Genomic DNA, 14040 nt, shown 5'->3' with positions numbered 1-14040 from the left:
GACAAGTTCTCTAAAACGAATAATTGCCACCATTNCCAAATGTGCGCGATTTTTTTTAATATTTTTTTAAGAACTATTATCAACGTTTTCATTTGGTGTATAACTTATTTTCTCCAAAAACAACCTTTTAGAATTCGTACCGCAAGAAGTACCCGCAGCGCCTTAAGTCATATGACCTGAGGCGGCAGACGATCGATTTTAGCATACTCTGATAGGGCAAAATGGAACTCCATCGGTTAAAATTTTGATCATTCTCGTTCAGTGGATTTCGTGCTAGCTCCCTTACTATCATAACTATTTTATTTTAGCAACTTAACACCATCAAAAAGCTGAGAAAAGATCACTAAGGGTTTGTTAAAATTAGTTTTTCTACAACCTCTCTGAAAATGAGGTCATAACGTAGAATTTAGCGGATTTTCGAAAATGAGATTTTGCGGTTCTTTGCCCATAACGTAGCTATTTCAAGAGCTATAAGAAACTTTAAAAGGAAAAATTAATCAGCATTAAATTCTGCATAACTTTGCCCATTTAAGAGATTTGTATCTTTTACGGTTACGGTTACACAGTGAAAGTCAAAAAATAAATTCACCCTGTGTGTTGTATCTTTTTGAATACGCTACACCGTTGCAAGTTATAAGCTATATCGATCGAAAATTAAGTACGTACCTATACAGGGTGTTACATGACCGCATGAAAAAAAAATCGTGTGATAGAAGGGATTAAGGCAACCACTTTGTGCAAATAAACCGAGGGTCCAACGTGTTTCGTTTGGGAGCCACCCCCAAAAAAGTGGTGAAATTTGGATTTCTTCTTTAATGTTTTTCTCAGCAACCATAAGAGTTACAAAGATGGGCTGAATAGGTTTTCGGGTATGCCCTATCCGATTTTGAAAATTTTTTTCTAAAATTCCTACCACGAAAGGACGCACCCCTACTTGGGGGTGCGAACTAAATTCTGATTTCGACGAAATTTGATATCTGGGGGTTTTTGAACATGAAAATGACGAAACTGGAATTAGTTTTTGAAAATTCGAAAAAAAAAGTTCCACTGCAATTCTTGACCGGTACCTTCGGGTTACAAAGTGTCCCCCGCCTACTACACCTTTTCCACTTTTATTCGAGAAGTTGTAAATTGTATTTGAGAATTTGTTACTTGTATTTGAGAAAACGTCAAAGTAGATGAGAATAGTCAGTTGGATTTGAGAAAACATCAAATGTATTTGAGAAAGTATCATTTAATTTTATTGTATTTTAGAATGTAATATTATTCCTAATGAATTATAATTAAGAATCAAATTTTATAATTCCGCTACTGTATGTAGTCCCGCAACAGCAGCAGCAGCAGCATCAGGCTATGTTATACATGTGATTTTGTTATTGATTCTCAAATGCTTAATATTACCATTTCTAGAATACAATTTACTACTCTCAAATTCATTTGATGCCTTCTCAATTACAAATCACTATTCTGAACTACATTTGTTGTTTTCTCAAATACATTTTACTATTCTCAAATACAATTGATACTTTCTCAAATTAACTTGATAGTTTCTCGAATAAAAGTGGAAAACGTGTAGTGAGTGATCTAATTTCGCATGTTAATTGAAAATGTCGCAAATAACAAAAAACATCGATTTAAGTCGACATTATGATTAAATGATCACAAAAAATTCGATATGTCGATCACGGTAATCAAGTCTACAAATTCGATTCCAAAAATTCCGTGGCTGCGGGTGGTGCGAAAATGCTTTTTAAGTAGAGTTCCATTACAATCAATAAGAATTATTGCAAGTATCGTAATATCGACTTAAATTGTTATTTTTTTATTTGCGACATTTTCAATTAACTACATGCGAAATTAGATCATTCACTATAGCGCGTTCGCACCTCCAGATGCAGTATGGGGTCTTATGGACTAATTGCCTCTCTTATTAGTTTGCATCATTCCTCGATAATTCTATCCTTGTTTCTAACCGCATTGATGTCAAATTGACATATGATTAAATTGAAGTATTAAAACAAAACATAATTTCCTTGTGCTGTCATTGTCCCGTTTGGCAAGCATGTACTGTTATATAGACCGAGAGCCCGTGTAGAAAATACCTCGTCATAGGGTACAAAAGGTTTGATGTAACTAGGCAGTAGAATGTCACCGTGTGATTCCAAAATCGCCCGTCTGCCGGCCCGCGGCGGTCAACTTAGCGTGGGGGCGAATTTTGAAAACTGTTCCAAATCACATAATACCTCGTCACTGGTACACGTATGATTTTTTGCAATCTGATTCGGAAATGTGCACCAAATTCATAGTTGCAGCGGCAGACGATTTATCTGGGCAACTTTCCCGAGCAGACGCGTTTAAAAACATTCAAAAATTGTTAAATACCTCGTCATAAGGTACACGCTCGAATTATAGCTTAAAATAAAGCTCTTTGAATGTAGAATTTGGGAAACCATGAAAAACGCGGCAGACGGTCGTATAACTATAGCACATGCCTTTGAAATTTGTAGTTCCATCTTCGTTTAACGCATTACTCCCCGTGCGGTAAAGCGAGAGCCATGTCTCTCAAGCACGCTCTGCTTGTAAAAACGGATCTACAGCTGGAAGTAGGTACCTACACCTAAATTAAATGGTGGCATTTCACAAATAATAGGACTTATGAAATACAAACCGTTATAAAAGTGTTTAGAATGGCAATATAACAAAACGAATAGGTACGCTAGGGGTGCGGGGGTAAATACCAAAACTGAGGGAAATCTTCCATTAAATATCCCCATAGCTATCTAAATCCAAAATTTGAACAAAGTCCGTCGAGCCGTTACTTCGGAAAATTGCCAACGTACGATCGTACGCACATACATACACACGGAAACAAATTTTATTCTTTAAAAGTTGAACATGTCCAAAAACCGTTGATCGCAATAGCAACTTAGCTGGCGCTAAATATACAGGATGTAGCACCTAAGATCCCTCCGATCATAATTCCCTTACCATAAAAGATACCGAAAAAATGTTTGATCACCAGAGGCGTGCTGTATTCCAGTGGCGAATCAAACTTGCATTTTTTTAAATGGAACGCCCCATATTTTATTACTGATTTGGAATGTACTTGAAAATTATTATTTTTTGTATAACATATTATACCCCTAACTTTAACGATTTCGCTGTTATAACCTTTTTTCGTCAAAATTTGACAGTTCTTCGAATTTTTTTTAGAGAAACTAAATCGCGCAGGTGGCTAATTTTTGAATTAAGTCACAGGTTAAAACCTCTTGCCTAGTCACATAATTTTTTTAGGTACTTAAAAAGAAAAGAATTTAATTTTTGATTGACCTTCGCCAAAAGTCATATTTTTCCAAAATTTCAAATGGCACCCGGCACCCCCCTAAACAAAATATACCTCTGGGTAGCCAAAACTACAAATTTTCTACTGATACAAAGAAAATCACACATTGCAAAATCTACTGATACAAAGAAAACCACACATTGCAAAAGAAAATTTCAGAGAAAAACCAGTCGGAACGCCAATTTGTAAAAAAAAACCATATTTTCCAAATCTAAGTGTGCCATGATGAAACAAAAGAGGTTCAATTCTCACAATTAACAGTAAAGTGTCGGCAGTGTATGATTGTTTTTAATCAACGTTGCAAAGATGCAAGCGGTATGTAGCTTGCGAGTATAATCATATTTTTTGTTGCGATTTATTTAATGCACATTGGACTATGATGTATAAGTAAAATATCATTGGGCAGATGCTGAGAAAGTGATCTACATTTCATTTCACGAGATAAAAATAATAACATTTACTACTACACTTTATGACCTACCGAAACTCCTGCCGCTGAAATACGAAATCCTTATCGTATTCTACTACCCGCCTTACAACCCTATACTACACAGAGGGGGAGCCCTTTTTCTTAACAAGAATCTCGTCTACAAGTTTAGTGTGTCAAGCATCAGAGAAATTGTATGTAATAAAATTTTCTCCGTTTCCAAATTGTGAATCTTTTTCCTTCGCAAATGATGTGAACAACCGAAGCTCTTGGTTTGAAAAATGAATTATGCCAATGGCCATTTACCATCAGATATTAAAATGACGTAAGGATACTTACGTTTGTGCAAACTTGTTCAAACACCTTTTCTTCTAGATGAAACTGAAATTATTTCAATCGACGAAACTAAACGCAGGCCGAAGATCTAGCACGCCTCTTCAGTTGTACTGCATATTTTGTTTTTATGTTAAGGTCAAGTTCATTATAAAAATTGATATACATTCCTCTAAAATGAAATGCGCCAAATATGTCTATGATGGCGCTTAGGTATTTGTTCGAGACCTACGCATAATTTAACTATTCTATTCACATTACAAGGCAGTTTGCAAATTTTTGTTAATTATTTACTAAAATTACAGCTATTGATCTAGTTGATGATATTGGCCTACGTACCTAATAATCTTTTTGATGCTCACACTATTGTTAGTACACACCGAGGTACACACTATAGGTATTGTAACACTCCTACTATGTAAAAGAGGCACTTTTCTGCGCGTTACAAACTTACAATACACAATCAGCGAATGGATTATGTAATTTTTATAAGTACACATATACTACATAATACGTACGGTCGTACAGCCAATCTCAAATTTGTTGTTCGTTACGAAAATTAGTATTATTTATTTGCGGTTCCACATATTCCTATTTAAAATGGGTTACTGTTAACGATTGCACCATATAGCCAACAATCATTTTTTAACGATATAGTTTGATCAGACTATTTTTAAGCACGCGGGATATTCGGCATGATTATTTCCTAAATAAATATTAAACTACGCGACAAATTTTCACACATTTTTGACGGCGTTTGCAGATAATAGATACTGTTACTGTCTGGTAATTTTTTTAAAGAAAGGGAAATCTTGAGTGAGTAGATTCTCTTTGAACTTTGTACTCCGATCGTGATGACATGAAAAAATAATGAAACGTCAAATAGTTCCATTGTTTGCACATTGATTGCACATTTGGGCACACTTCGATTTTTCGTTTGCACATTTCTATAAAAAAAAAGATATTGAAAAGGGGGGGGAGGCAACTTCACGATTTTAGCCCCCAACATTAAAATAATAGAGCACTATATATTTCATTCGTATTCGTATTCACTTTGTTTGTAAGCACACATTTTTCCTTTACACTTTTTACCCAATTCATTGATTATACTTACTTGATTACGTATGAGTATAGTAAATTTTTATCTTTATTTATAATAAAATTTCGCGCTCTCTCACTAGTGATAACTCTCGACATCATATACTTGTAGATCTACCAATGTAGAAGACATAATTCTATCTGCGGTTCTACCTAAATACGGACGCTCGAATAGACAGATTCGCAATTTAAAAAAAATGTCTTATGAACGTTTTAAACAGTGCTAGTGTTGTGCCAAATGGTGCTGATCAAATTTTAATTTGTGCTGATCTGGAAAATCAGTTTTCTTGGAATTGAAACGCGGGGGCTAATTTGACTTTCAGCCTCTCGATTTTTTAAGGTCCAAATTCCACTACTACTTTAACGAGTTGTACTCAATGCATATTGGATTGTGTCGGTGAAATATTCCAAAATAGTCTTGCGGTACATGATAGTTGCTGCACTCAAATCTCGAGGGCTAACTTGACTCTTAGCTTCCACGAATTTTACAAATATGGAATAAGTAACAATGGCAATGGTGCATATGGGATTGTGCCTTTCAAATTTTCGCAAAATGGTCTTACTGTACTCGGTGGCAATAATAACAATCAATGTGCTCGATGCATCATATTGCATTGTGCCGTTCAAATTTTCGAAAATAGTCTTACTATACCCGGTAGCTCCTGTACCCCAATTTCGGGGTCCAATCTGTCTCGGCCCCCGCGTTTTTTACAATATGGAATAAGCAATAATGGTAATCGTTGCATACTGGATTGTGCTGGCTGTTCAGACTTTTGAAAATGGTCTTACGGTACTCCATATTTCCTGCACTCAACTGTCGCTGGTCATCTCTCTCAGCCTGCACCGTGGGGATGCGTGTGTCAGTGAGGAACTTGTCACTCGCTGTGCGCGCTATGGAACCCCTCTACGTCGACGGCGACGAACGAGAAATAACACGAACATATTTTTAGTGAATTTTTTAAGATTAAAAAAATGTGCTATTGGTTGCGTTTTGTCCGCCCGTCCGGACCCACTTCTAGGGGAATGGTCCTAGAGTCCTGGAATTTTTTGCAGTAGGTAGCCCTAGAGGTAGCCTATACTTTGAAAGTGTGCCAGACGGCCATCAAATTTCGCTGTCTAAAATGGGGCCCCCCCACGAATTATTTCCTGAGATGCGGTTTTTGAAAGTAAAACGTTTATAGCTTTTACATACGACAACCAAATACGCAAAATAAAAATACGAAAGGAACCGTATTCTACCAACTACTGCCCTTCTTTCTGTCCTCTTATCAAAGTACTGGGGGCAGGGGGGGGGGAGTGGAACTAGTTTATCCCTTCATGGTACTCTAATGAAAGGTCTCAGCGAAAGGAAACGTTTTCTGAAAACTACTGCCCTTCTTTCTGTCCTTTTGTCAAAGTACGGGGCGGTGGGGGAGGAGGGGAGTGGAACTAGTTTTATCCTTCATGGTACTCTAATGAAAGGTCTCAACGGAAGAAATTAATTTTTACCAACCATAGCCCTCCTCCTAGACCTCTTATCATGATCGGGTATATTCCCTTATACCTCAAGAACGGATTGTCGGAAGAAGGTACTCACAAAGGGCGATTGAGACGTCTGCAAGAAATATATCCATTGGTGATGTCAAAACAAAAGCTACTTCGGTTAAAAAAATGCGCTTTATCTGCACAAGAGTTGTACACACTTTTTTATATCAAATTCTGTTAGCCTTTCTAGTCACCGAGTATAAAATACTACAAAGCCAAAAATAAAAAATAAATAAATATAAAACACTTTTCGTCAACGGAACACAAAATCGGAATTAAAAAGTCAAAAATAAAATTTTCGTTGAAAAAGTGTTTCATTTCAATACTCATATTTCTCAATATATTAAGATCCTTACACTTTTTTAACGAAAATGTTATTTTTGGCTTTTTAGTTCAGATTTTGTGTTCTGTTAACGAAAAGTGTTTTTAATTTTTTTACAAATATAGAATCAGAATCAATCTAGGAATCAATAATTGAATTGTGTCGATCAACTTTTCGAAGATAGTTTCCATGGTACCTACCCATCGAGATATAGTAATGGACTGCGTGTGTCGATGCTAAGCGCAGATACTGCAGGAGAGAGAGAAGGGAAAACTAAGAGGCAAGCTCTCTCTATGGTGCTTTTGTTGATTGCATTCGAATTGATGCGTAACCGTAAGAGAGAGCTTGTCTCTTAGTATTTCCTTCTCTCTTACCTGCAGTATTCGCCCTTAACATTGGCATGCGCAGTCATTTCTATATGTCAATGTACATAATCCATTAGCTCCTGCACCCAACTTCCACGTTTTTTACAGATATGGAATCAGCAATAATGATAATCACTGGTAATAGATGCATATTGGATTATGCCATTAAAATACTAGTTTCTGTTCTCACATGCCTCTGGAGCCAATTAGACTCTCAGCTACCGGGCGTTTTTAAGTATGGTATGAAAAATAATGCTAAATGATTGTGCTCGATGTATAAACAATGGTGGTTTGGGTTCAATACGAACAAAACTATTTAAATTTTGTGGTTCACTGGCGCTATTCGTAAACACGCGTATAACAACATCTTCAAAAATTTGAACTGCATAATCTAATATGCAGTGAGTACAATTGATTGCACTTATTTCTTATTCCATATATTCAAAAAACGTAGGGGTTGAGAGTCGTGATTTGAGCTCAAGAACTACCGTATTTTCGAATAATTTACCGGCACAATCCAATATGCATCGAGCACAACTCGTTAATGTACTAATGCAATTTGTCACCTAAAACAACCGAGACTCAAATTTTCAATTCAAGGAAAACTAATTTTCCAGATCAGCACAAATGAAAACTGAATCGGCACAACCTTAGCACTGGTCAAAAATGTTTATTACACATTTTTTTAATTGTGGGGACTAACTTGATGGAGCAGATGCAAAAACAACGAACTAAATAACTAAATAAATCGTGAAGCAAAAAGTACAAGATCACTAAATGTAACAACGTCAGGTAAGTCATTAATAATAAACAGAAAAAGGAGAGGGCCAAGATTAGATCCTTGTGGTGCTCCCGAAGAAACATTAAACCTATGAGATGTGCAGGAATGAAATGTAACCCATTGTGTACGCTCAGCAAGATATGATATAAAGAACTTTAGAAGGCGGCCGGAAAAACCAAATTTATATAATTTATTTAAAAGAATATCCTGGTTTACGCTGTCGAAAGATTTTGAAAAGTCAGTGTATATATGACATTAGACACTTAGGACAGAGCTGTGTATCCGTATGACTTATCCTTATCGCATTACGTTAGGCTCCTCCCATTTTACGTATTATCATGCGGATACGTGTAGCCTTGAGAATAAACCGATGTACGCAACATAGCTTTACGGTTGGGTTATGAGAGTCTGTGTATTTGAAAAATATTCTAAACGTCAGATACACTACCTTAGAAAAACACAGTTCTAACTAAAGCAACCTTAACTCACAGCATACGTATACGTATCCGTGACAAAGTAACGTTTACGTAATACGCACACGTTTACACAGTGCTTGTCCAAAGTGTCTATTATATTGAATTGCTTTTTCCAACGCTTTCGATACGTTTTGTGAGAATTCAAGTAAATTTGTTACAGTGCTCCTACCCTTCATAAATTCATGCTGTTTAGCGGAAATCTCACCGAGTGCTATTCATCATCAAGACTCGAAACCAAGCTCGAAACCGTTACTGTTCATAGTCACGCAAGTGGCGCGTTTTGCTAGTGCGAATGTGAACCGAGCCCACCTAATGGATAGATGCGTTTTTTTAAAAATCGAACATAGGGAAATTACATTGCATACAAAGTCCCATGTTGGCATTTAAAAAAACTCACTGTATGTAATCACGAGTGTATTCACATAGATTACCTAAATTAAACAACCTGACTGCGGTACAACGTAAATTAGTTTTTAAAAGACTACTTGTAGTCCAGGAGGCGGCGACATTTTTTATGCACTCATTTTTCTACAACTGTCAAAAAAACCTGTCATTTTCTAACGGATTTCGAAACGCGAAGTACTAGATTTTTAAACGGTTAATTAATAAGTAAGGTTGCTATTGACAACGTGCGCGAAATCGTCAACAGTGAAAAAAAGTATTTCGCGCACGTGACAAAGTTGAATTTAAACAGCAAATTTAATTAACAATCGGTTCAGTTGTAGAAAAAATATTGTATATAACGCTAGCGCGAAGTTATTTTGCGCATTTGACAGTCTCAATACGCGAAATTGAACTTCGCGCTCTTAAGTTATATATAACTCTCGCCAGGAAAAATTGCCGGTCACAGCACACCTTGTGTCGATCTACAGTCTATGTTTTTCTTAAGATGCGAGCGACTTCCGGAATAAGATCGTGCCATTGTTGAACGAAAAGTCTTTTTGTTCAACATTGACACAATACTATCCCGGAAGTCGATCACATCTTTAGAAAAACATAGATTGTAGACCGGGATCAAGTGTTCTGTGACCGGCAATCTTTCCTGGCGAGAGGTTTAATAGTTATTTATATAACAGGAGCGCGTTGTCAAGAGCAACCTTACTTATTATTTAACCGTTTAAAAATCTAGTACTTCGCGTTTCGAAATTCGTCAGAAAATGACAGGTTTTTTTGACAGTTGTAGAAAAATAACTATTGTCTACCAATCGCGTGATGTTGCTAAGGTCTCGGTCTAGGTCTCGGTAGACACGCGGGAAGGTACGATTTCCCGAGCGCAGCTGCTGCACTGATCTGCTAAAAGTACCTCGATTTTGATTTTCTTTTTGGATTGTGCATATTTGGTAGGTATACAGGGTGCCGCCAAAAAATCGTGCAGAAAAAATATTTTTCCTTAAATAAAAATACCTGTGTATTATTGCCGAACCGCGTGATCGCAACGTGACTGGACCAATAGTGTGAATTGGCCTTAAAGCTGAGTGCGGAGCGTCCCAGGTCCAATGGTCTCGGCATCCTCGCCTTTTTGGTTTCTATGCGTCCTTGTTCTTGGATGACGATTATATTACTTCAGTTCAGTGTCCCCGAGACTGTTTATAAAAAGTTTAGTTCTTGGAAAAGAGGTAAGTGCGAGACTCGTATTGAAAGTCATGTTATCGGTTGGAGTTGGAGGCCAGAGTATATTGATTTGCTATTTCATAGAGCCAGCATTCTACCGTGCGTCTATCGTTTCACATAGAATATAGTAGGTAAATAATTATTTCGCAATTATTAATATATTCTTGTTTAAACCAATAGTATTTAATATTTCTTTAATAAATTATTTATTTAAGATTTTGTACAAAAAATTAAAATTAATAAAGTTTGTTTTTTCATTTTCTCGTTATTTTTTGGCTGGGGCCCTAAGCACGTGCTTAGTCTGCTTATGCATTATTAATCCGGCCCTGTAACTTAAGTTGTAAAGTTGTCATTGCAGGTAAAGTGATTTAGTAGGTACTTTTTGATAATATTATGATATTTGTAGAGAATTATCCCGTAACCAAATGCCAAAGAAGTCCCCAGAACTATACTTTTTAAAAAAACGTTTCAAAACCCCCTCGTGACACTCGTAACAGCTATCAATTAGCGAAAATCCGAAGTCTCTGGATGGTCAAAGGGCCGAGATCTCGATGGAACAAACATGCAGACGACAGAAAATTGAGCACATAAACGTTACCTCAACTTCGTTTGTGTTACGAAGTGAAAAATTGATTTTAAATTTTTCGCGTGCGAAGAATACAAAAAATACGATACGAAACGGCTGTGACAAAAAATGAAGTACGTCTTCTTGAACATGCTTAGTTGCGATATTAAAAAGTTTTTTTGGATCAATGGGTCATAACTAAAAATTTGGTTACTGCGACATGAATTTTACCAGTTGAAAACGTTATAGCAAAATGTTCACTTATGTAATGAAAAAGTTTATTTGAATTTCCCGCGAAACAGATATTTTGTCTGAACAAACACGAGAGGCGTTGTAGTAATTTTTTTCCACTCTACTGACGTTTAGTTGTTAATATTACATAATGCGATAGTCCAAACGTCTTTCCAATGCTAGTTAAACCAAAATTCTGTTTATGGTTTCAATGTGAAATGAAGTATACCCTCGGAAGTAACGCATGAAATGAAAAAAATTGCGGTTCCGTATTTATGAAACAAAAATTTTTGTACTACATGTGTTACTTGCCACCCACCCGGTGCAGTATAAACAATTTCAAATCTCTGTATAAACACAATGCCATAGTTATTTTTATATTCTACGGAAAAATAATAACTGTACATATCTAACAATTAATGTCAACAGCTTATTTATTATCAGACCATGAAAAATGTATACAGATTTTCCATACAACTGGTCAGCCATCCGAAAAGGAAAAAATTGTATATTTAGTTCTAAAGTCTCGAGAGATCCCAGATCAATTGGTATTACATGGCTGATATTCGTGCTTTGGTACTAAATAAAATAAAATGGATAATGTTTTATAGTTTGCGCGTTGATTACAATTCCGCCCAGTGAATATTAAAATAAATAAACTAAAATAATTCAAAAAGTAATAAAAAAACTTGGTATTCATACGAAGAACCTCCATTTTTTAGTTTATCCCTTAGAATTAAGAAACGTGGATACCATTTTACCAACTTTTTGACATCGGTCACTTTCAGTTCTTTTTTTGATTATTTCTAATGGACCAGAATTTTCACCTCATCTAAACGTAAGTTTAACAATCACACAAAACTTCAAAATTGTTCTTATTTAACCTAGTCTCTAACTTCAACAATAAAAAATTAATTACCCGCAGTATTATCCCAAAGCGCATTTGGGGTACTACTCCATTTGTAGTATTTTTACACACATTTTCTAAAAATGTAACACAGATATACATATAGTTATTCTAAACCCATATGCATTAGTAGGTAATGCACAACTTATTAAGTAGTTCAATACAATATTGCTGTACCTACGCTACCAACTTTCTGGAAGCTACCCAGTTCTGGATGCATGATATATATTCAATATTAGGATGTATTTACATATGTGTCAATATTGACACATCCTGGACATGACTTATTGTTTGGGATTGTTTGAATAACTACCTAAGATTTACAACGTATAACTCGCGTGTATCTAATGATTTGCCTACATTTATCTATCATTAGTCGCGCTAACGCAATAAATTGAATCCGTTGGTGAATTGTACAAGATAAAATATTGAAATATCTAACAGTAGGTATAGGTTACTTTAGAAAAATTAGAATATATCCCATCAATGCAAAGTAAGGTTCTTTCTAGTGAAATCGGATCTCAAGTGTATATAGTAACAGTACTCAAATATATATCAAACTAACTATATGGAAATCAGAAAAAATATGGCAACACGACTGTTTGCATCGCCCGCAAACCCGCAAAAATGTTGGGAATGTTCTGTGCCGAAAAATTTGCGGCGGTTACTTCAATCATATATCAATTAAACATACCTACAGCGTTCAATTGTAATCAACCAATGTTTAAATCGGGGTGACGGTGCAGTGCAGATCGTACCCGGTTACGAGTTTCAATTAAAAAAGTCCGCTGGCTAATCCAGAAGCAAAATTCGTTTAGCGGAAATTATTAGACTGGCATTAAAAAATTTTAATTACGCTGCGTTCCTATTTTAGTTACATCTTGCCGAAATTCCACTATAAGACATATCGTTATTGAGGAAAGGCGAAACTGTCTCACATTGTTAACAGTGCTCTTACGTTTTAGAAAAATCGACAAAAGTTGATGAAAAACGACACGCGCTAATTCCCATTAAATGTCTATTACTATGTTAGTATTTACTAAACTAATGATCACTACAGGGTCATAAAACAGTAGCACTTACCGATGTTATTTTTCCGTTCAATCAGAGAAAACGAATTAAGTTCTAAATAACTAAGTTAACAATTCACTCAAATTTGTTAAAAATTATTTAAAATTTTGAACATTTATTTGCAAAGCCATGCACTCATAATACGCCAACAGTTGGTTGCACGTCTTCAACAAAGTTGAAAGCTCAGAAGTAGATCATGCTGGATACTTACATACGGGTGGACAGACAGATGCCGCGACGCTGGACTGGCGTTAGTCCATGGCGGGCAGGTCGCCCAGGCGCCTGCCGCCTCGCCGTGCCCGTCGCCTCTGACTCACGCCTCGACAACGCTTTCAACTCCTACAACTCGCGATTGCGCAAGGATTCGATAACCACGCGCGGACTGGCTTCACCAGGTCACCAACGTTGATATCATCCCCGCCGGCCCATAAACCTACCCTTCATTGGCCGGCTCACGCATGCCACTTGTTGCAATACTACGGCAGACACTTACAATCTGTAAAAGATCGCCGGAATTGCTAATAATTCTCCGCACAGAAAGCGCGCTGACAAGAACACACCTCCCAAATTACACAAAATATAAGACAGTCGATAGATCTCAACGTACAAGAGGCAAAATACAAAGCACGATAGCGCGTTCAACCCTTACTCCGGCTGGTTTTTCACGTACTTTACGATACGCCGTTTTTCTCATTTCGGTCGGTTTCTGAAAGCTGAAAACCCTGCGCGCTTATAATTCGCAATACAGCATTGCGAGACCGATAGATGTCGACGCCTAATGGCAATTAAATTTAATTTAACAACTCGATGGGCCGTCCGCCGAAATTGCGCAAAAAATACGAACATTACTGAGTTTTTTATTGGTTTTTATCTTTCCCTTTATTATCTAATTCGAGAATGCTATATTCTAAAATAAAACACTTTTCGACTGCACACAAATCATATAATTAAAAATAATTCATGACAATTTAATGGGGAGGCTTTCA

General features: G+C 36.4%; 1 protein-coding gene across 3 annotated transcripts in view; it reads right to left on the bottom strand.

The window, feature by feature from the left end:
* Positions 1-13414, bottom strand: part of LOC116164552 (synaptic vesicular amine transporter) — an 88429-nt gene extending 75015 nt beyond the window's left edge. The window contains exon 1 of one of the 3 annotated variants that reach the window (XM_031478745.1): positions 13266-13414. The gene's annotated coding sequence lies outside the window, so the exon portion shown is untranslated. Of the gene's footprint in view, positions 1-4442; positions 4584-13066; positions 13180-13265 lie in introns of those variants that run through there. The other 2 variants (XM_031478747.1, XM_031478746.1) reach the window with 2 other exon arrangements.
* Between the last annotated feature and the right edge of the window lie 626 nt (positions 13415-14040).

The sequence above is a fragment of the Photinus pyralis genome, unplaced genomic scaffold, assembly GCF_008802855.1.
Source record: "Photinus pyralis isolate 1611_PpyrPB1 unplaced genomic scaffold, Ppyr1.3 Ppyr1.4_LG2, whole genome shotgun sequence".
Taxonomy (NCBI): domain Eukaryota; kingdom Metazoa; phylum Arthropoda; class Insecta; order Coleoptera; family Lampyridae; genus Photinus; species Photinus pyralis.
This window is presented reverse-complemented; position numbering and strand designations above follow the sequence as displayed.